Source organism: Moschus berezovskii, chromosome 9 (genome assembly GCF_049115385.1).
Source record: "Moschus berezovskii isolate FMDL1 chromosome 9, NW_MosBer_1.0, whole genome shotgun sequence".
In the NCBI taxonomy this organism is placed as follows: domain Eukaryota; kingdom Metazoa; phylum Chordata; class Mammalia; order Artiodactyla; family Moschidae; genus Moschus; species Moschus berezovskii.
In genome coordinates this window covers 52,570,273-52,592,069 of record NC_142468.1, presented here as the reverse complement: position 1 = coordinate 52,592,069, position 21,797 = coordinate 52,570,273, and the positions used below count along the sequence as shown (strand labels likewise).

Here is a 21,797-nt window from a genome sequence, read left to right as displayed (position 1 = left end):
TGGACTCAGGAGTTGTGAGGGAAGCTTGTTTGCAAGCATTCCTGCCTACCTGTGGAATAAGGAAAATAATCATAGTGGTTAGCATTTATGGTGTACTTATTTTATTCCAGGTATGATTTTTGGGAATTTTTTGTATTAACTCAGTCTTCACAACATTGACATAAGATCCTGTTGTTCTTATTTCAGAAAAGAGGGAACAGGATCAGGGAGGGTAATTTATTCAAGGTCACAAAGCCCTATAGCTACTAATTGTGGAAGCCAGGACTTGAATATAGTCAGTCTGGCTCCAGAATTCATACTCTTAAAAACCTTACTGTCTCTAAAAAACACATGCTTTAAAAAGTATAATGAGGTTGTTAGATTTTGCCTTTGTACGAAGATTGGATTATTTTACCATCAGCGCATAACTTAGGCTCTTTATGCTTAGTATTTGAGGCATTTGATTTTTGGTCAGTCAAGTTCTTTGAAAGTTTTTTTTTTTTTGACATTAGAAAATATTTACAATTAAGATGAGAGAAGCACCTCAGAGAACATTTTATGCACAGTACCATTTCAGTTTGTCACAGATAAATTGATATATGTATTCCTATTTTAAGAGGTTGAGGACAGGTATTAAATCTCTGGATGATGAGATATAGGTTATATCTTTTTCTGTTTTTAGCTTTTTTGGACATGTACACCCTACTATATTTCTTTTTATTTATTTAGTTTTGGTTGCTCTGGGTCTTTGTTGCTGTACGTGGGCTTTTTCTAGTTACGGAGAGCAGGGGCTACTCTCTAGTGTTGGCACTGGCTTCTCCTTGTGGTGGCTTCTCCTGTTGCAGAGCACAGGTTCAAGGTGTGTGGGCTTCAGTAGTTGCAGCATGCAGGCTCAGTAGTTGCGACTTGCTGGCTCTTGGGCACCTGGGCTTCCCTAGTTGTGGCACAGGGGCTCATTAGCTGTGGCTCGTGGGCCCTAGAATGCAGACTCGGTGGTTGTGATGCATGGACTAGTTGCTCTGAGGCATGTGAAATCTCCCTGGACCAGTGATTGAACTATGTGCCCTGCATTGGCAGGCAGACTCTTATCTACTGCACCACCAGGGAAGTCCCCATCTTTTACAGAAGTATCTATTACAAAACTTTCATGATACAGAGAAAAACATTTTTAAAGTCGAATTACCTTTAGTAAATACCAGTATCCTGGTGACTTTGAGAACACTTATAGGAAATAAAACACTGTTCTCTGTAAAAAGGACGTGAGGTCCTTGAGCTCTCCAGTGTGGTGAGGAGATCAAGTTATGTTTTTTCTACTTTGAACCTACTGGTCATTTTTTCTGCCATTCGTGTATGTAGGTAGTTTCTTGGTGTTGCTTTTTACTTTTTACCCAGTTTTTCTTGAAACTTAGTTATTTGTTTCGTCTATCTTATAGGTCCAGCCCTATTATTCTTACACCAGTTTTACACATAGACATTTGCTTGATATACTGCTAATTTCCCCAAACTTTTGGTCTTAAAAACGTGTATGTTTTCTGAAGGGTTGGAAGTAATTATAGGCCAGCTAACATTAAGATTATTAACGATTATCTTTTGCCACGTTGCTTTACGACTCTTAATGTATACATTCTTTTTTTTGGTTGTTCTGAACCCCTAAATACTTAAATACTTAAGTATGCATCTAATAAGGTTGAGGACATTACCCTTAAATAAGTGAGAAAATTGTTTTCTATTAAGTGTTCAAATTTCCCATGGAGGTTGTAGGTACTAGGTACCAAGGAAATGTAATATGTGCTTTGTGAAGGCCAGATTTCTGGCAACCACAGGTAAGGACTGGAAAGTAAAACAATGTTAGTCTGCTTTTCTATTTAGTTAAAAAAAAAGAAAGGTTAGCCGTAGAGAAACGAGACATTGACAGAATAACTGCACTTCAGGATGGGGCTGTTATGTAGAACAATGGTACAATAACATAATAGCCTAGAGGTTATCACATTGTTATGACTTCTCAGGCTGAAGATGTTAATAAGGAGGAACCTGGCTCAAGAAGATGTTAGAAGGGAAAAACAAAAAATCAGTACTGGTTCAAAAGGAAAGGTATTTGGCAACAGATAAACTTCAATTGTTTAGAAATTTTCCTCAGTGGAACCTTTCATTTTCCTTTGATGTTCGATTACAGACATCTTACTGTACTCTAGGTTTGTTGTCTGGTAACAGATTTGTTTCTCCATTGTTAAGGACTTTACATGATGAGAACATCTTCAGTGAGTATTCCATTTATCAGAAGGGAGAAAAGGAGTTAAAGATTGCCATCCGTTGAGTCCTTCCTTTTACCTTCACTCATTCATGTTTCCCTGCTTGGGTAATTTCAGAGTGATAAAAGAACATCTAGTTCCGTATTCATGGACAACTGAACATTAATATTTTTTTTCATTGTTAGTTGTCGTTTTGATTTTTTACTCCTAAACTTGTAGGCTGTGATTCCTTTTGTACAGATCTATTTCATGTAAATAAAGGATTTAAATTAAAGGAAGAATAGTAGTCTTTTGTGGGCCACAAATCACATATTAATTTAAATGGCGATAGGCCTCTGGAAGAAGTAGTTTCTGTGCTGGTACTTACTGGTTGTGTTAAATGACCCCTGAGGAGGAAAATGGCAACCCAGTCCAGTATTCTTGTCTGAAAATTCCCATGGACAGAGAAGCTTGGTGGGCTACAGTCCATGGAGTCACAGAGAGTCAGACACGACTGAGCAACTAAGCACAGCAGCACACAGCATGATGGTGACCCCCATATTTGTGTGTCTAGCTCAGGACTCTCCCTTGAATTCTGGACTCCAATTATCCCAGCTACGTCTCCAGTTAGATGTCTGGTGGGCATCTGGAGTTAAACATGTCTGAAATCAGACCTCTGATTCCTCTTAGCCACAGTCTTTTCTCCTGTAGAATTTCCCATCTCAGTAGGTGGGAACGCTGTTCTTTAGTTGCTCAGGCCAAAAACTGAGTTATCCTTGATTTCATTGTTTTCTGTTACACCCTGCTTGCAAATTCTGTCAGTTCCTCCTTTAAAGAATATGAAGATTTTGACAACTTCTCATTAGCTCCACTGCTGCTGCCCTGATTGATACAAGTAAACATCCATTTCACTTTAATTACTGTAAAACCTGCTAACTCTTCTTCCTGTTCTCTTGTTCTCTCAGCCTAGCAGTCATTGTGATCCTGTTCAGAAGCTACTTTGGCCAAAACCATCCATTGGTACTTTGTATACTTTAAAATGGTTAAAATGGTGAGTTTTATGTTATGTGAATTGTACCTCAACAAAAAATAGCAAGATAAAAAATAAAAAACTATATTCAGTGGCTTACTATTTTAAGTAAAAGCCAGTGTCCTTATAGTGGTTCTTCAGGCCCTACATCGTGTACATGTATGCTTATCCACACCCCCCACCCCCCCACCCCCGCCCCATGCTTCCCCATTGTTTATTTCTGCTCCTACCACACAGAGCTCTTAAAAAAAATGCCAAGCTTGCTCCTGTCTCAGGGATTTTGTACTTGGCAATCCTTTTACATGGACCAGTTTTCCCCCTAGATTGCTATAGTGTCAACCCTATTTCTTTTTTATTTTTTTAAGAAGTTATTTATTTTTAATTGAAGGATAATTGCTTTACACCATTGTATTGGTTTCTGCCATACGTCAGCACAAATCAGCCGTAGGTATACATATGTCCCCTTTTTATTTTTTTAAGTAAAAGTTACATGGTGGTAAAATATACATAAAATTTACCAGCTTAACCATTTTTAACTGTTCAGTAGTGTTTAAGTTCATTCACATTGTTGTGCTTTGCTCTCTTTCTGTTGTGTTTGCTCAGATATTATGAAGTCTTCTGATTACCTCATATAAAAATACAAACCCGTACTTGGCATTCTCTATCGTCTCACCCTGTGATGACAGTCTTAGAGCCATCTGATGGTACTTACTTGTTCACAGGGAACTCTCTTTGATATTCCGTGACAAACCATAATGGAAAATAACATGAAAAGATATGTATATAACTGAGTCATTTTTCTGTACAGAACAAATTAACACAACATTGCAAATCAAATATACTTCAGTAAAATGAGAAAAATTTATAAACCAAAAAAATGAAATTATTACTTGTTATACTGTCTGCTGTCCTTCTCTAGAATGAAGTTTCATAAGATCAATAACTTTGTGTTGTTCACTTCTGTATTCCCAGCATCTAAAAACAATGCCCTTATAGTATATATAGTGCAGATAGTAAGTACCCGATATATGTGTTGAGTGAATAAATGAATGTTTACTGAACTAAATAATTTCATTTTCTTAATGAACTACATAAGAATTCCAAGTTTCTAAGAGTATGTCTGGGGGAAAAAAAAACCTTCCAAAGCTTATAATTAATCTTTTTACTTTAATTGACTTTAAAATGGAATGAAAATACCATTTTTGTTATTATATTGGTTTTGCTCATTATTTTTATATGCCCAGTTAATTAAAGGAATTAGTAGGTTGAATGGGTTATATTTTCTTTCTAAAAACCAAATTGCTTTTTCTCAACTACTCTGTGTTTCTGTTAATATTTAAAAATATTATTAAAACACTTGGGACTTGTCATTCACTGCAAAAATTGTCCTAAAAGGGGAAATGTAGAATGTCTTCATTGTTATCTGATTTTACTCAATAAAACTTGTAAACTTTGTTATGTTACTAAGATGAAACTTTAAGAAAACCCTTTTCATTTTAGGGTAAGTTTAGAATCACAGAATGTTAGAACAAGACGGAAGTTTTGTAGTCTTGGGTTGCTTACTTAACTTCTTTGTGCCTCATTTTGAGATTAATTATACTTACCCTACAGAGTTGTTATGAAGGTGAAATGAGATAATATATGTTCATTAATTAATTTAGCCATTATTTACTGAATTCTTACCTATTATGTGAAAGTGAAAGTCTCTCAGTCGTGTCCGACTCTTTGCGACCCCATAGACTACACAGTCCATGGAATTCTCCTGGCCAGAATACTGGAGTGGGTAGCCTTTCCCTTATCCAGGGGATCTTCCCAATCCAGGGATCGAACCCAGGTCTCCCACATTGCGGGCAGATTCTTTACCAGCTGAGCCACAAGGAAAACCCCTACCTATTATGTACTGTACATTATTCTAAATCTCTTTATATATATTAGATAATTGAATCCAACAACACTATTAGCTACAGGTATTACTATTTCATCTATTTTACAGGCAAGGAAAATGAGGCACAGAGTTGGGTAACTTGTCCAAGATCACTCAACTAATAAGTGGCATAGTTGGGATTTTAACTCATGGTGTTCAGTTATAAATAAAGATAATGTTTGCTAAACTGTTGAAATGTGAAGTAAGACATGTTGACCATGTACTTCTGTGGTTATTGATAAACTTAGTTGCAAAAAAGAATACTGTGTGAAAGTTTGTAAAGTCATGCAAAATAGAGATGAAAGCTGCATGGATAGTTGCAGAGACAAATATCAGAAATGTACTCATAGTGTCGATAGAAGATTTGAAAAAAACTGTTTGCGACTCCATGGAATTCTCCAGGCCAGCATACTGGAGTGGGTAGCCTTTCCTTTCTTCAGGGGATCGTCCCAACCCAGGGATCGAACCCCGGTCTCCCACACTGCAGGTAGATTTTTTACCAGCTGAGCCACAAGGGAAGCCCAAGAATACTGGAGTGGGTAGCCTATCCCTTCTCCAGGGGATCTTACTGACCCAGGAATCGAACCGGGGTCTCTTACATTGCAGGTGGATTCTTTACCAACTGAGCTATCAGGGAACCCCATAAATAAAGATAATTTTTGCTAAACTGCACTAAACTTTTGAAACATGGAGTAAGATATGTTGACCACATACTTCTATGGTTATTGATAAACTTAGTTGCAAAAAGGAATGCTGTGTGGCAGTTTATAAAGTCGTACAAAATAGTGATGAAAGCTGCATGGATGATTGCAGAGACAAATATGTGAAATGCACTCATAGCGTTGATAGAAGATTTGAATAAAACACTTAACTAATGAATAGATTTATAATAATTTTATTTTTTAACCGATAGCACTTTGCAAATACTCGACCTGTTAGAAATTCTGATATTTCTTGGATGAGTATCATAGGGTCACATTTTCTGTTGGTTGATTTATGACTCTCTTAGCAGCAAAATACCAGCTGCTCTTTTGGTAAATACAAGTGAAAGTGGAAATTTCTGTGAAACATTGAGTGGATCCATTAATTCTTACAGCAAACATGTACTGAGCACCTATTTTCTTCCTTACTCTGATCTAGATAATGAGGGTACATCATTGAACAGATCAGAATTCTTGTTCTCATGGAACTTCTGGTGGTAGAGGGATATGTCAGTACAAAATAATATCAGGAAAGATAGAGCAGGATATTAGAATGAGTATGATTGGGACTTATGCTTTTAGGTGGGGTAATCAGAGAAAGCCTCTGAAGAAATTGTGTGGATACCTGAATGAAGTGTGGTAGCCAAGATATTGGCTGTGGGGGAAGATATTCCAGGCAGAGGGACAGTCAGGAGACGAATGTGACTATAGCTCACTGAGAAAGGGGAGAGTGGTAGAAGATGAGATAAGACTGATATGGAAGTGGAGTAGGGGCATGCTGCTCCTTGTAAGATCACGGTCAACCTTGTGAGCCATGGTTAGGACTTTTTTTATTTTCAAATTATAAATTGAAATGAAGGCTGTGGAGGGGGAACCATGGGTGAGGAGTGGAAGATTTTGAGCAGAAGTGTGACATGATGCAACTTTACTTGAACATTGTTATTCTGACTGCTGTGTGAAAAATAGACTGTAGTGGGGCAGGAGTGGGAGCTAAGGGGCCAGGTATTTGTTATGATTTCTGTCTAGAACCTTTTGAACCTCACCACATTTTCAGCCTTATGAATTCCACCTCCCTAATTTAGATTCCCCAGCCTTTCATTTGCAACTAGGACACAGACATGTAAACTAGTCTTCTGAACTAGTCTCCTCTGATCAGAAGCATCACTGGAGACCTGGGTTCTGAACTGAGCAGACAGATATGCCTGCAAAGTTTTGCCAGTAGTGTGCATCTCTCAGACATTATGACAGATTTTTCCTTAGTTGTTTTAAGGTTGTGTTTCTGGTACAGACCTGGCATTAGAGAGGCAGGGCAGTATTGGTGTTTTTCACAAGATACTTTTGGAGTAATTATGGTGTGTACTGATGCTGTTGGGTACCTGGGTAGTTTTGAGGAAGATAAAAATGGGGAGGGTTCCGGTATTGTCAAGTAGTAGAATATTACTTCAAGTAATGGAATACTTTATGAGAAGTATGGGAATTGATTAAGATCACAATAGAAGATGTGTTCTGGGTCAGGTTTCCTGTGTAGTATTTACATGTTGATTTGCAGGGAACACAGAATCTTGGATTCTTATTTGTGTCTGATGTCTCTTGATTCATGATTTCTCTTGGTTCACACTTGATATTAGAGAAGCAGTGATTTTTTTTCTTTTAAATTAATTTATTTTAATTGGAGGCTAATTACAATATTGTGGTTTTTGCTATACATCAACATGAGTCGGCCACAGGTTTACATGTGTCCCCCCATCTTGAACCCTTCTCCCACCTCCCTCCCCATTTCATCCCTCTGGGTTGTCCCAGAGCACCGGCTTTGAGTGCCCTGCTTCATGCATCGAACTTGCACTGGTCTTTTATTTTACATATGGTAATATACATGTTTCAATGCTGTTCTCTCAAATCATCCCACCCTCGCCTTCTCTCACAGAGTTCAAAAGTCTGTTCTTTACATCTTGTGTCTCTTTTGCTGTCTTGCATATAGGGTCATCATTATGTCTTTATAAATTCCAAATATATACGTTAATAAACTGTATGGTGTTTCTTTTTCTGACTTACTTCACTCTGTATAATCGGCTCCAGTTTTATCCACCTCATTAGAACTGAACTCAAGTGTGTTCTTTTTTATAGCTGAGTGTTATTCCACTGTGTATATGTAGCACAGCTTCCTTATCCATTCATCTGCAAATGGATGTCTAGGTTGCTTCCATGTCCTAGCTATTTTGAACAGTGCTGCAGTGAACATTGGGGTACGTGTGTCTCTTTTGCTTCTGGTTTCCTTGGTGTGTATGCCCAGCAGTGGGATTATTGGGTCGCTCAACTGAAAAAACGTGCCTGTAATGTGGGAGACCTTGGTTTGATCCCTGGGGTTGGAAGGTCCCCTGGAGAAGGGAAATACTACCCATTCCAGTATTCTTGACTAGAGAATTCCATGGACTGTATAGTCCATGGGGTCACAAAGAATCAGACAGAACTGAGGGACTTTCACTTCCACTTTTCACTTTTTCATGGCAGTTCTATTTCCAGTTTTTTAAGGAATCTCCACGCTGTTCTCCATAGTGGCTGTACTAGTTTGCATCCCCATGAACAGTGTAAGAGGGTTCCCTTTTCTCCACACCCTCTCCAGTATTTATTGTTTGTAGACTTTTTGATGGCAGCCATTCTGACTGGTGTGAGATGGTACCTCATTGTGGTTTTGATTTGCATTTCTCTGATAATGAGTGATGTTGAGCATCTTTTCATGTACTTATTAGCCATCTGTATGTCCTCTTTGGAGAAATGTCTGTTTGGTTCTTTGGCCCACTCTTTGAATGGGTCATTTATTTTTCTGGTATTGAGCTGCGTGAGCTGCTTGTGTATTTTGGAGATTAATTCTTGTCAGTTGTTTCATTTGCTATTATTTTCTCCCATTATGAAAGCTGCCTTTTCACCTTGCTTATAGTTTTCCTTTGTTGTGCAAAAGCTTTTAAGTTTAATGAGGTCCCATTTGTTTATTTTTATTTTTATTTCTGTTACTCTGGGAGGTGGGTCACAGAGGATCTTGCTGTGATTTATGTCAGAGAGTTTTCTGCCTGTGTTTTCCTCTAAGAGTTTTATAGTTTCTGGTCTTAAATTTAGTTCTTTAACCCATTTGAGTTTAGTTTTGTGTGTGGTATTAGAAAGTGTTCTAGTTTCATTCTTTTACAGGTGGTTGACCAGTTTTCCCAGGATCACTTGTTAAAGAGATTGTCTTTTTTCCATTGTATATTTTTGCCTCCTTTGTCAAAAATAAGGTGTCCATAGGTGTGTGGATTTATCTTTGCTCTTTCTATTTTGTTCCATTGACCTATATTTCTGTGTTTTTGCCAGTACCATACTGTCTTGATGGCTTAGCTTTGTAGTATAGTCTGAAGTCAGGCAGGTTGATTCCTCCAGTTCCATTCTTCTTTCTCAAGATTGAAGCAGTGATTTTTAAAAATATATTTATTTGGCTATGTTGGGTCTCATTTGCAGCAGGCAGGATCTTTTATCTTTGTTGCAGGGTCTCTGGTTACAGCATGTGGGATCTGGTTCCCTGACCAGGGATTGAACCCGGGCTCCCTGCATTGGGAGCACCAAGTGTTAGCCACTGGACCACCAGGGAAGTCCTTGGAAGCAATGATTTTTAGTATTAAGGCATTTATATTTATAGGTTCCTGGAACCTGAGAGAGTCTAGCATGTAACAAGGATAAGGAATAGAGTAGCTGATTAGGAATTGTAGTAGACAAGTAGGCAGCTTGGAACTAGGGAATCAGGAAAATCTGTAACAAAGGGAAGATGAGATACGATGATGAGTAGGTCAGAAGCCCAGGTCTGTTCAGATACAGTTGAGGAGATGGGTGATTATTTAAGTGCATCAGTGAGATTTAGTGATAGAGTTGCATTCTGTCCCTACTTCTTGAATTTTTTGACTGGTTGTTAAAGTATAAGAACAAATCTCAGTTGAGTAGGTCGAGACTCTGCATGTGGGAACAGGCAATTTTGTGGTGTCTGACTGAGCTAAGTAGTGCAAGGGTAGGAGATTGGCATGGGCTCCTGTGGAGTAAATTGTGCCAATTTCAATCACTAGCTGTGGAAATCAAGGGTATACATACATATATATATATATGTATATATTTTGTCTATAAAAAGCACATTCTTTTCTGATATTTCATTACTCATTTTTGTGCATCTTAAAGGTAGATGTCAGTTTAGGTTTTTAAAGTTCCCTGCCATGTACTGTTATTTTGGTAATTTTTTTCTTTTCAGTTTTTTGTAGTCCCATCAGAAATGTGAATGGTAACTTACCTTGTTTATGATGAGAGTAATACAATTATTGTAGAACGTTATGAAGTTATTGAAACCAAACATCTTAGATTTGTTACATAGCTCTCAGACCTCTGTTTCCTTTAAAATGGGCTAGAGGGTCCGTGTGTATGTGTGTGTTTAATTGCTCAGTCATCATCTTTGCGATCCCATGAACTGTAGCCCGCCAGACTCCTTTGTCCATGGGGATTCTCTAGGCAAGAATACTGGAGTGGGTTGCCATGCCCTTCTCCAGGGGATCTATCCAATCCAGGGATCGAACCTAGGTCTTCCGCATTGCAGGCATTCTTTACTGTCTGAGCCATCAGGGAAATCCCGTGGGTCTGCTGGGTATATTAAATGAAAAACTATAGAGCAACTACTAGACTTGGTGAGATAGCAAGTGCTTGATAGCAAGATAGGAAGTTTTAGTTATCATTACATCTAGTTTATAAACATTGTTTAATCAACTTAAATAAGAAGCTTATCTAGTCAGGAGATATATATATATGTATATTTGTATATAGTAAACTACCAGTGTCTATTTAAAAAATTGAATACTTTTTACAAATAAAATATATATGCCCCTTGCTTCCAACTAAAGCATGGTCACTGCCTGCACTTCTGCCCATCCATACTGCACACGCCCCGTGCTCACTTAGGAACTAGGCTGTTGCCCTCTTCTGTGCTTGGCTGCCCCCTCAAGGCAGATGCTCCCCGGGCTCTACAACTTCTGTCCAGCTGAGCAGCCTTCATGGAGACACTGGGGAGCGAGAGGAGGAGAGGGAGCCCCTGCAGGTGTCCTGGGAGGGACAGATCTGTCCCCACCCTATCCCCCCAGTTCACCCCACAGAACCAGCCTCACGCAGCATCCCCCTGTGCCGGCAGTCCTGCTCACCCAGCAAGAGATTCCCGCACCTGGACAAGAGTGGCCTCCTCTCCCCAGGCCGAGCCCCCAACCCCTCACAGGAACCATCGCTGTCTGAGGGTTTGTGGGGTGGGTGGGCTGTGGCAGGACCCTCACCATGCAGTGGACCAAGGGCACTGCTGCAGGACGGCTGCTGGGAGATGGCCCGAGACTGACCTAGCACAGCGCGGGAGGGTCTACTCAGCAGCGACCACTTCCACCGCTCCAGAGGGTCCCGGCCATGTGTGGGCCGTGCACACTCCACCACCTGGGACTGGGTGTGGCCAGGAAGTGCCGCTCAGAGTTAGGGCGCCGGCTGCTCCTCTGGTCCTGCTCTCCCTTCACCTCCAAGCCACCACCTTTCCTCTTCCCTTCAATGCGATGGAGACTCCGAAGCGTTCTTCTCTCTGCTGTGCCAGAGCTGGTCAGAGGGGGAGAGGAGGGGCAGGAGTGAGGGGCAGTACAAAGCCAAGGGGCCGGCTCCCCTGACCCGTCACAGGGACAAATCTGATTTATTTATTTTGGTTAAAAAAAGTAGTAAGAACAACTTTGCATTGCATTTGGCTTGACCCATAAAAACTGAGTTTTCCTTGAAAAAAAGAGTTTTTTGGATTTATAAACAAAAGTTTATGGTTTTGAATTTTTTAATTTTTCCGTTTAAAACTGAAAATGTGAAGCTTTTTTTTTTAAGCAATATCTTTTAGCCTAATTTTCATGTGAATTTTAAAATACTGCATTTCTAAAATAGGAATGGGAAGAAAAAAACCTTAGCATGGTATTTTGAATGTATTATATAATGAAAAGTAAAGGCTAAAGTCAGGAACAAAGTAAAAATGCTCTCATTGTTATTCAGTGTGGTTTCATAGTCTTAGCTAGTGTAGTAAGTTTAATAAAAAATAATTATAAATAAATGAATAAAAAATTTAAATATGAAAAGCAGAAGCAAAGTACCACCTATAAACATACATATATACAATATATATATAAACACACACACATTTACTCATAACATTTGCATGCAAATATTAAGGGGGGGCGCTCATGAATCCCCTCAGGAGGCAAATCTATCTCAGGGTTAGAAATCCTATTGTAGAGGGGGAAAGATGATTATAACCAATCACAGTAATAAAACTGAGTGCTTAAGTAACTCTGTAGATTTGATATCTGGTTTTCAGTGCACTGCTTGTTCAGCACTGCCACTGAAAAGCAGCGATAGAAAATACATAAATGAATGAACATAGAGCTATTTTGAGAAAACAGGTGACCAGTTCAAACTGACCTTTGGGCTTATAGTTTGTCTACCCCTGTTTTATATTATTTTGGGAGCTTTTTCTAATCTGTACGTTACCTGTGACCATCAGATAAAGTATTTCTTGCTTAAATAGAACCAGTGGTACCTGGTCCTAATGATATACTGTTAAAGGCTTAGGTTAAAGCAAGCACATGGAAAAAGAAGGATATAAGTTAGGGTATTTCTGCATAGAGAAAAGCTGCAGAGCTTCTCAAACTTCTATATGCATACAGATCATTCTGGGGATCAGGTACATCTGGGTAGAACCTGAGTCACTTGGGGATCAGTAGATCTGAGACGAGCCCAAGATTTTGTATTGCTGACAGTTCCCCAGGAGATAACCCAGGCAGCTGATTCCTGAATCACAGTATGAATAGCAAGGTATTATGTGTGACAAAAATGCAAAATACTCTACACAGAAAAAGATTTAATTCTGTTAGGACAAACATTCACAAACACAAATTTCCAATCTCAGTGGTAACAGTCTGATGAGTCGTAGGCTTCCAGGTTTTCTTTTAGCTTGTTAGCTTAAATGTTGAATTGGACCTTTTGTACTGCCAAGAAATTCTTCAAAATGGTCTAGTAGCTACTTCTCACTGATACTTTTCCTTGATATTTGGTTTCCCCCAGTGTTCTTTTCATACTTGGGATCACCGATTGTCATTTAATCTTTTATTTCCCCCACCTTTTACTACTTACGTCTGTCATATTAACAAAAATATAGTCACTTGTGAATAATGAGTCATTATAGGATGCTTCATAGTTTCTTGAAGGTCAGTAGACTGTTCATTTTATTTTTTTCTCAAAGGGGAGGATTAATAAGTTGGACTATTTTGAATTGTTTAAGATTCTGGATTTTTTTTTTTTTTTTGGAAAAATTTCTAACTTTGGGAAGAAGTAAAAGAAAGGCGAAATACCCACTATGCCTACCACTTCGACTCACTGTTTTTCTTTTAAAAAATTGTAATTAGCTTTATTGAGATATAATTTTCATAAATAAAATTCAGCAATTAATTTTGAGAAAGGTATATATTGGCATATAATCACTGCCATAATAATAATTTAGAACTTTTACGTTAACCAATAAAGTTCCTGTGCTCTTTGCAGTCAATTCGAAATGCTTCTCATTTGCCTTTTGATTTCTTCTTTGATCCATGGGCTGTTTAGAAGTGTGTTAAGTTCCCAATATTTTGGGACTTTTTCCAAGTATCTCCTGGTGGTTTAATTGCACCAGGGTATGTTTTCCAGAAGTTTTACTCTTGTTTTAGGTTTGAAGAGTTCATTAACAAAAGAAACCACTTGTTACACATATAAACAATTTCAATTTTTTCTAGAAGATTATTTACCTTAATTTCCACATGCAGTCATTAAGATAAAAGAAATGAGCTTCCCTGGTGGCTCAGATGGTAAAGAATCTGGCTGCAATGCAGGAGACGTGGGTTTGATCCTTGGGTTGGGAAGATCCCCTGGAGAAGGGCATGGCAACCCACTCCAGTATTCTTGCCTGGAGAATTCCATGGTCAGAGGCTATAGTCCATGGGGTCACAAAGAGTCAGACATGACTGAGCGAATAACACTTTCACTTTTCACTTTTTCCAAAAGAGAAGGAAAAGAAACAGTAGAAGTAATAGTGTATACATCACCAAAATGGATCCTTATTCAGACTTGAATAGTGCTGGGAAGTCCCTCATTAACAGCAATGTGGAGTCCCAATTGGGAAAGGGTCCTGGGCTGTATGCCCGCCCCACGGGTGAGGCTTCAAAATGCTGTTTCAGTGGCTCCTTATAATTGCAAGCCGCAAACTGCTTTCATTAACAGTTTGCACGCAAAAATGCTTCTCTGGCTTTTACTTTACCCTTTTTACAATGCTGTTTACTTCACCTTGTGAGTCATAGGCTTTCTTTAGACCCAAGGGGGTTGTCCAGACCTCCAGGGGCTCAAGAATTCCAAGACCTACTCTTTTTCTTATCTAAAGTGCTACCTGACTTGCTGTGCTTGTAGACTGGGATGGTATCAGGGCAATGTCCAGGCAGGTTAAAAGCAAGTCAGAGGCCTGTTCTCTTGCTTCTGAAGCCTGTACAAGACTTCCTCCATTTTAATTTCACTAACAGAGTTAGAAAACATGATCTATGATTTCAGTCTTTAAAAATTTATGGAAGTACACTTCATGGCCTAGAATTGAGGTCTGTTTTGGTAAATACACCATGTGCCTGTGAAAATACATACTCTATGATTGGGTGGACTATTTTATAAAATGTTAATTGAGTCAAATTGCTTGATAGTGTTCAGTCCTTATTTTTGTCTAGTTGTTCAGTGAGGAGTATTGTGATTTCCAGGTATAATTGCAAATTTGTCTTTCAGTTCTGTCAGCTTTTTGTTCACATAGTTTGAAGTTCTATTATGTAATGCACATTTAGAAATGAAAACCCTTTCTCTTTTTGGTTTGTTTTGAAGTTTACTTTGACAGTGCTGTAGTCACTCTAGCTTTCTTGGGTTAGGGTTTGGATGGTATAATTTTCCCATTTTTTTTTTTTAATTTAGCTCATCTTTACCTTTCTTGAAAAATAAGAAAATGACTTTCTATCTTTTAATTATGTTTAAATCATTAACTTTTAATGTAATTATTGATATGATTGAGTTTAAAACTACCATCTTACTGTTTGTTTTCTGTTCCATTTGCTCATAAGCCCCCTTTTTTGACCCTTTGTTTTCTATGTTTTTTGGAATTAATTTGCTTTAAAAAATGATTTAATCTTAACTCTGTTATTGGCTTATGTAATGTACCTGCTTCTGTTCCGTTCCGTCGCTCAGTCGTGTCCGACTCTATGCAACCCCGTGGACTGTAGCCTACCAGGCTTCTCCGTCCATGGGATTCTCCAGGCAAGAATACTGGAGTGGGTTACCGTTTCCTTCTCCAGGGGATCTTCCCAACCCAGGGATCAAGCTGTATTTTTAGAGGTTGTTCTAAGGTGTAGAGTATACACCTGTAACTTGTCAATGTGTCCCTTTGGATAGAATACCACTTCTTTTACAGTGTCCTTTCATTTTTCCTCTCCATTGTGCTGTATTATCATACATTTTAATTCTATGTGTGTCATAACTGCCATCGTACATTGTGTGTTTTTTAAACACAATCATTTAACTTTGAAAGAGGTGAAAGAACGAGAAAAGAAATCTTTTTTTATTTTCTCATATAGTTATTGTTCTTAGCACTCTTCTTTGTGTCAACACAGGTTTCCAGCTGGTATATTCCTTCTGCCTGAAAACTTCCTTTGACATATCTTTCAGAGCAGGTCTACTGGCAATAAATTGTCAGCTTTGATGTCTGAAAAAGGGTTCATTTCACCTTTTTCCCCCTTCATCTTCATTTATGAGATATGTGTCACTGGGTATGGAATCTTAGGTTGAGAATTTTTTTTTTGGTAGTATTTCAAACATGTTGGTAAGTTATCTTCTGAGTTATGTAGTTACGCTATCATTTGTACATTCATTCTTCTATATGTAATGTGTCTTTTTCTCTAGTTCCTTTTGTCCTAACCCACCAGCTGATTTTAAGGGTTTTTTTGTCCTTCAGTTCAGTCGCTCAGTCGTGTCCGACTCTTTGCGACCCCATGAATCACAGCACGCCAGGCCTCCCTGTCCATCACCAACTCCAGAGTTCACTCAAACTCATGTCCATTGAGTTGGTGATGCCATCCAACCATCTCATTCTCTGTCGTCCCCTTCTCCTCCTGCCCCCAGTTCCTCCCAGCATCAGAGTCTTTTCCAGTGAGTCAACTCTTCGCATGAGGTGGCCAGAGTATTGGAGTTTCAGCTTTAGCATCAGTCCTTCCAGTGAACACCCAGGACTGATCTCCTTTAGAATGGACTTGGTGCTGCTACTGCTGCTAAGTCACTTCAGTCGTGTCCGACTCTGTGTGACCCCACAGACAGCAGTCCACCAGGCCCCCCGTCCCTGGGATTCTCCAGGCAAGAACACTGGAGTGGGTTGCCATTTCCTTCTCCAATGTGTGAAAGTGAAAGTGAAGTCGCTCAGTCATGTCTGACTTGTAGCGACTCCATGGACTGCAGCCCATCAGGCTCCTCCGTCCATGGGATTTTCTAGGCAAGAGTACTGGAGTGGCTTGCCATTGCCTTCTCCGTTAGAATGGACTTAGTTTTCAACTATTAGCCAATGACAACTGTTTCAATTTCTTTATATGTTAATTCTGTCATCTTTATAGTTTCTGCTGCTAATGTCTGACTTCATTCAATAGTATGAGAAAAAGATGTTTTCCTGAGTCTTTACATGCATGGTAATTATTGACTGGATGCAGTTCATTTTTGATTTTTACTTTGTGTTTGATTTTGTCTTGCCTTTAAACTTGGGCAAATTTTGTTGTTGTACAATTAAACTACTTGGAATCAGTTGAGTTCTTTGGAAGAAGTCCTTTAAGCTTTGTGTCCCTTATACTGCAAGGAGATCCAACCAGTCCATTCTAGAGGAGATCAATCCTGGATGTTCATTGGAGGGACTGATGCTGAAGCTGAAACTGCAATACTTTGGCCACCTCATGCGACGAGTTGACTCACTGGAAAAGACTCTGATGCTGGGAAAGGTTGGGGGCGGGAGGAGAAGGGGACGACGGAGAATGAGATGGCTGGATGGCATCACCGACTCTGTGGACATGAGTTTGAGTGAACTCCGGGAGTTGGTGATGGACAGGGAGGCCTGGCGTGCTGTGATTCATGGGGTCGCGGAGAGTTGGACACGACTGAGCGACTGAACTGAACTGACTGACTGAGGGTGGATCCCAAACGGCCTTTAGTCCATGGCTGATTTTGCCCTGTGAATAAGATGATGTTTTCCTGAGGGCTGTACCCAGTGCTCCATATATTACAGGTCTTTGTTCTCTGGATGGTGGGAATATGAACACTTCCCAGCCCTAACTATATAAACTTTAAGATTGTTCTGCTTGCTTTTTTTGTGGTTTTATCTTTCCTGTCTGGGATAGTTGATTCTCACATGATCAGATACAAATTTGCCAAACATGTAAGGGGAACCCTTCTTTAGATCTCTGAGCTCCCTTTCTGTTAGCGTCCTCTTTGGCCCTCTGGCCCACAACTTCTAATTGCCTGGCCTCTTTGTCAGCAGGTTCTGTTTGGTTCCTGTACTCTGCATGTTGACCTTAAATTGCTTCTAGGTAGTTAAGTTGGGCCAATTGTAGATATTACCTCATTTGTTTATCCTCTCATGTATTTCGTCAAGTTTTCTGATGTTTATGGTGGTAGGTTTGATTTAGTTCTTCTTACTTCATTATAGTCAAAAGTGTAAACTGATAGCAATTTATGTCCTTTTTTTTGTCTCATTGGGAATCACTTCAGTGAAAATGATGCATGTCGTTTTACTCCCAAGTACTTCGAAATACATCTCCCCAAATTCAGATTATTTTCCTACTATAGTTATATATAACCACAGTGTTTTTGTATTGAAGAAAATTAACAAGAATTCCTTAATATCATGTAAGTCTGGTTGATTCTGGTTTGTTCCAGATAGTTTCCAGATGTTTATGTTTCCTTCTCAATTGGGTTTTTTCTCTTTTGCTTTTTCTGTTTTTGTTGGTTTTTTTTTTTTTCTTCATTGTTTTTACTCTGCTACATTTTTGCCATGTTTGTGGTTGTGAGGCTCTTCTTTGTTCTGTTGTTTTTTCTATGAAATAATGTGGGTAAGTTCTTTTTTGTTTGTCTCTGATACCAGTGTATTTTTTTCCTTTAAGTCATAGTTTGAGGGGCTCATTATTTTCTGTTTTACCTACTTTTCTGCAAATCAGGACTCATGATCATATACAATCTTTCTGAGAATTCCAGGGTTCTGTTCTCTTGAAATTTTTCAGAATCTTTATAATTGAGATAAAACATAATTTCACAGCATTTAATTGGGAAAGTTAAAAATCCTACCCAGGTACATACATTTCTGATTTGCAGAAGAGTAGGTAAAACAGAAGAGAGAATTTTTTTAAAAAGTGAATTTTGCAGCTAGGGTCAGCATTAGGAGTTCAGTGTGCTGTGCTTTTCCTCTTTCTCATTAGAGTATTCTGTTTATTTCCTTGGCTGCTTGTTTGAAAGATTATACCATTAGGTTATATACCCTGTGTTGTATTAGTTCACTGACTCTCTTGATAATAAGAAAAAAACAATAAACCCTCTGATTTGTAGCATTTCTAATTTCAGTAGTATAAGTACTCCACCCATGGCCGATTTCGAGCCACCAACATGTCATTGCGGAGAAGGCAATGGCAAGCCACTCCAGTACTCTTGCCTAGAAAATCCCATGGATGGAGGAGCCTGGTAGGCTGCAGTCCGTGGGGTCGCTAAGGGTCGGACATGACTGAGTAACTTCACTTTCACTTTTCACTTTCATACATTGGAGAAGGAAATGGCAACCCACTCCAGTGTTCTTGCCTGGAGAATCCCAGGGACGGGGGAGCCTGGTGGGCTGCCATCTATGGGGTCACACAAAGTCGGACACGACTGAAATGACTTAGCAGCAGCAGCAACATGTCATTGAACAGAGTTGGGAAGAGAATTGAGCCTGTATCAGTCAGCTCTAACACACACTTGATTATATCCTTTTCTTACTTGATTTTAGTTCTTGAGGATTTTTCCTTAGTGTGGGAGAGCTGCTTTTCATGTATATATTTTTTTTCTCCATGGTTTCCCCATTATTTCATTAAGTATCAGAAGGAGAGATAAGATTGTTTCATTTAATATGTTCCTTTGTTAATTATGCCTAAATACCATTATTTATATGGGATCTTAGTTCCCCAACCAGAGATTGAACCCAGGCCCTGGCAGTGAAAGTGTCAGAGTCCTAACCCCTGGATTGCCAGGGAATTCCCTCATTTAATATACTGTGTTCAATAGTTTTTAAAGTATTACCATGATCATATCATAAATACTGATAGTTAGGCATAGTTAACAAAGGAACATAAGTCTGATAATGAAGTGGACTTGTTAACTGTATGTACCTGGGTAGCATTTTTAATTTTCCCAATTAAATGCTGTGAAATCATGTTTTATCTCAGTTATAAAGATTCTGAAAATCATTACTCAGGTCCTTTTCAAGTGCAAGTAAACGTTATGTTGCTTTATAAAATTCCTTTGTGTTTGGGATAGAGAAAAGATGACTTTCTTTAATGTCTCCCTGAAGTGTTCTATCCATGCAAGTAATTGAGCCTTTATGACATGTGCTTCCCTAGAACAGCCACAGTTACTGTTTTAAGTTATTAAAAGTGGCAAAATACTTTATCTGCACTGTGATTTAAAAAGTCAACTTTTTGGTGCTGAGAAAGGAGTGGGAGAAGTAACTTTGCAAAGCTAAGATTGTACTGTGACTACTCAGTCCACTTAAAAGAAATATGACTTAGTAATCCTGCTTTGCGTTTTTGAAACATACAATTTATTTCTGGTTGCACTGGGTCTGCGTTGCTGTGCCTGGGCTTTTCTCTAGTGGTGAGCAGGTGCTACTCTGAGTTGTGGTACACAGGCTTCTCGCTGCAGGGGCTGCTCTTAGAATTGTGACATATGGGCTTAGTTACTCGGCGGCATGTGGAATCATCCTGGACCAGAGATTGAACTTCTGTCCCCTGCATTGGCAGGCAGGTTCTTATCTACTGTACCACCAGAGACGTTCCCCTACTTTGATTTTTAAAATGGAAGAAACTACCCTAAATTTCTCTTAATAAAACTTCCCCATTCTTGATTTTTTTCTTTATGTTTTCTCTTGTGTGGGTTGGCTTTAAAAATCCGTGTATAAATGTAAAGATATTTTTTAGGAATATGGAACATATATTGATACAATGTGTGATTCTGTTATTTAGTCCTGATATTTAAAAGTTCCATACCAGGAGGCTTATTTTCTCTTATACCTTGGCTTCATTATATTTTCTTTGCTAGTTGTAAGGTAGCTTTGAATTCTAGTTTTGGACTACATTTCTGTCACCTCTCGAGAACAGTGCATTCTAAAGTATGGTGAAGTGACTCAGTAATTTAAACTGAGTGGTCTTTTCATGCTGCCCTTTCTTCTAAGCAGTTTACTTGCATTTAAGGTATTCACGGTTGTCTTTATTTTACAGATTAAAACAAAACAAAAAAACCCCCTGAGGTTTAAAAAAGTTAAATAGTTACCGGATCGTGTAGTCATGGTGAGGAAATGTCAGAATTCAAACCTAGTTCTGTCTTTATTCCTGAATCTGTGCCCTCAATTTGTGTAAATAGGTCTCAAAGAAAGTGTGAAAGGAGGAGGAAATGGAAGGGGAGGAGAGGGAAGAGATGGTGATAACTGTGAATAATTTATTGAGCCTTTACTGTATGGTAGGCACTTTGCTAATTACCACACATGGCTTAAATCATTTAATCATTATAACAGCCTTAAAAGAAAGGTATTCTATTTCTCTCTATTTTAAGGATGGGGAAAATGAAGCTGAGTTTTCCATTTGATCAGGAAAACAAGCTAATAAATGAAAGTAATGGGATTCAAACCCAGATAATTTTTTTATCCTAACATAATATTATGTACCATAAAATTTATGATCTTAAGCATTTCTAGTGTACAGTTCAGTGTACTTACCTTGGTATGCCTTCTCCAGAACTTAAACCCAGATGATTTAAGAGCTTGTATCTTTAACCATATAGTGACTGGCAGCTGATAGTGTAAGCAGAAAATTTAGTGATGAAACATTTAGGCTTTATGCAATGCATTAGGTGAGAAACAATAGTTTTTAAGACACTGTTCACCAGGTGGTGAATGACGTGATCCCAAAGAGAGGGGAAACAAGTGGAGTGAGACCTTTGATTGTTCCAGCTTTCTGCTTGGAATGAATTTCCATCTATAACAGCAAACTCAGAGTTGTGGAGATGCAGTTGGATCAAAGCAGCTTGGTTGCAGACAGAATATCACAATGAAGGGCGCTGCATAGGGAGATTCCTTGAGATCTGCAGAGGGTTCCCCTGGAGTGTTTGGTGGGGTATTTTTGATCAGTGTACATATGTGGGGAAACTACCTGAGGCCAGGGAAAGAAACAGTGCCCCATGTTCACATAGTGCCAGAAATAGTGCTTGTTCATACTGGCCAAACTGGAGAAACTCATGATTTGTGGAGCATTGGATAGAGTACTCAAATATGTCTTGCCCCAGTAGTAGGGGGAAATTAGCCCTACACTGAACACTGCTGCAGACTCATGTAACAAATCATAAAGGGAAGACCCAAAAGGATCAAACTGTTTCCAAATACCTTTTAATTTGTCCTGTAACAAAGCCTAAGAGTATTTATAAGAATACAAAAAATGTTCCGGCCACTGCAAGGTGGAATTCACAGCATCTACCATCCATTCAATGCAAGATTATGAAGCATGCAATGAAGCAGGAAAGCACATTCTCTAACAAAAAGAATAAGCAATCAA

General features: G+C 38.9%; 1 protein-coding gene across 2 annotated transcripts in view; it reads left to right on the top strand.

Moving 5' to 3' along the window:
* ADAM10 (ADAM metallopeptidase domain 10) overlaps nucleotides 1-21,797 on the top strand; it is a 140,307-nt gene that overhangs the window by 11,575 nt on the left and 106,935 nt on the right. Inside the window, exon 2 of one of the 2 annotated variants that reach the window (XM_055437390.2) lies at nucleotides 3,173-3,258. The exons of the other annotated variant lie outside the window; for it this stretch is intronic. The gene's annotated coding sequence lies outside the window, so the exon portion shown is untranslated. The remainder of the gene's footprint in view (nucleotides 1-3,172; nucleotides 3,259-21,797) is intronic. 2 annotated transcript variants of the gene reach the window in all.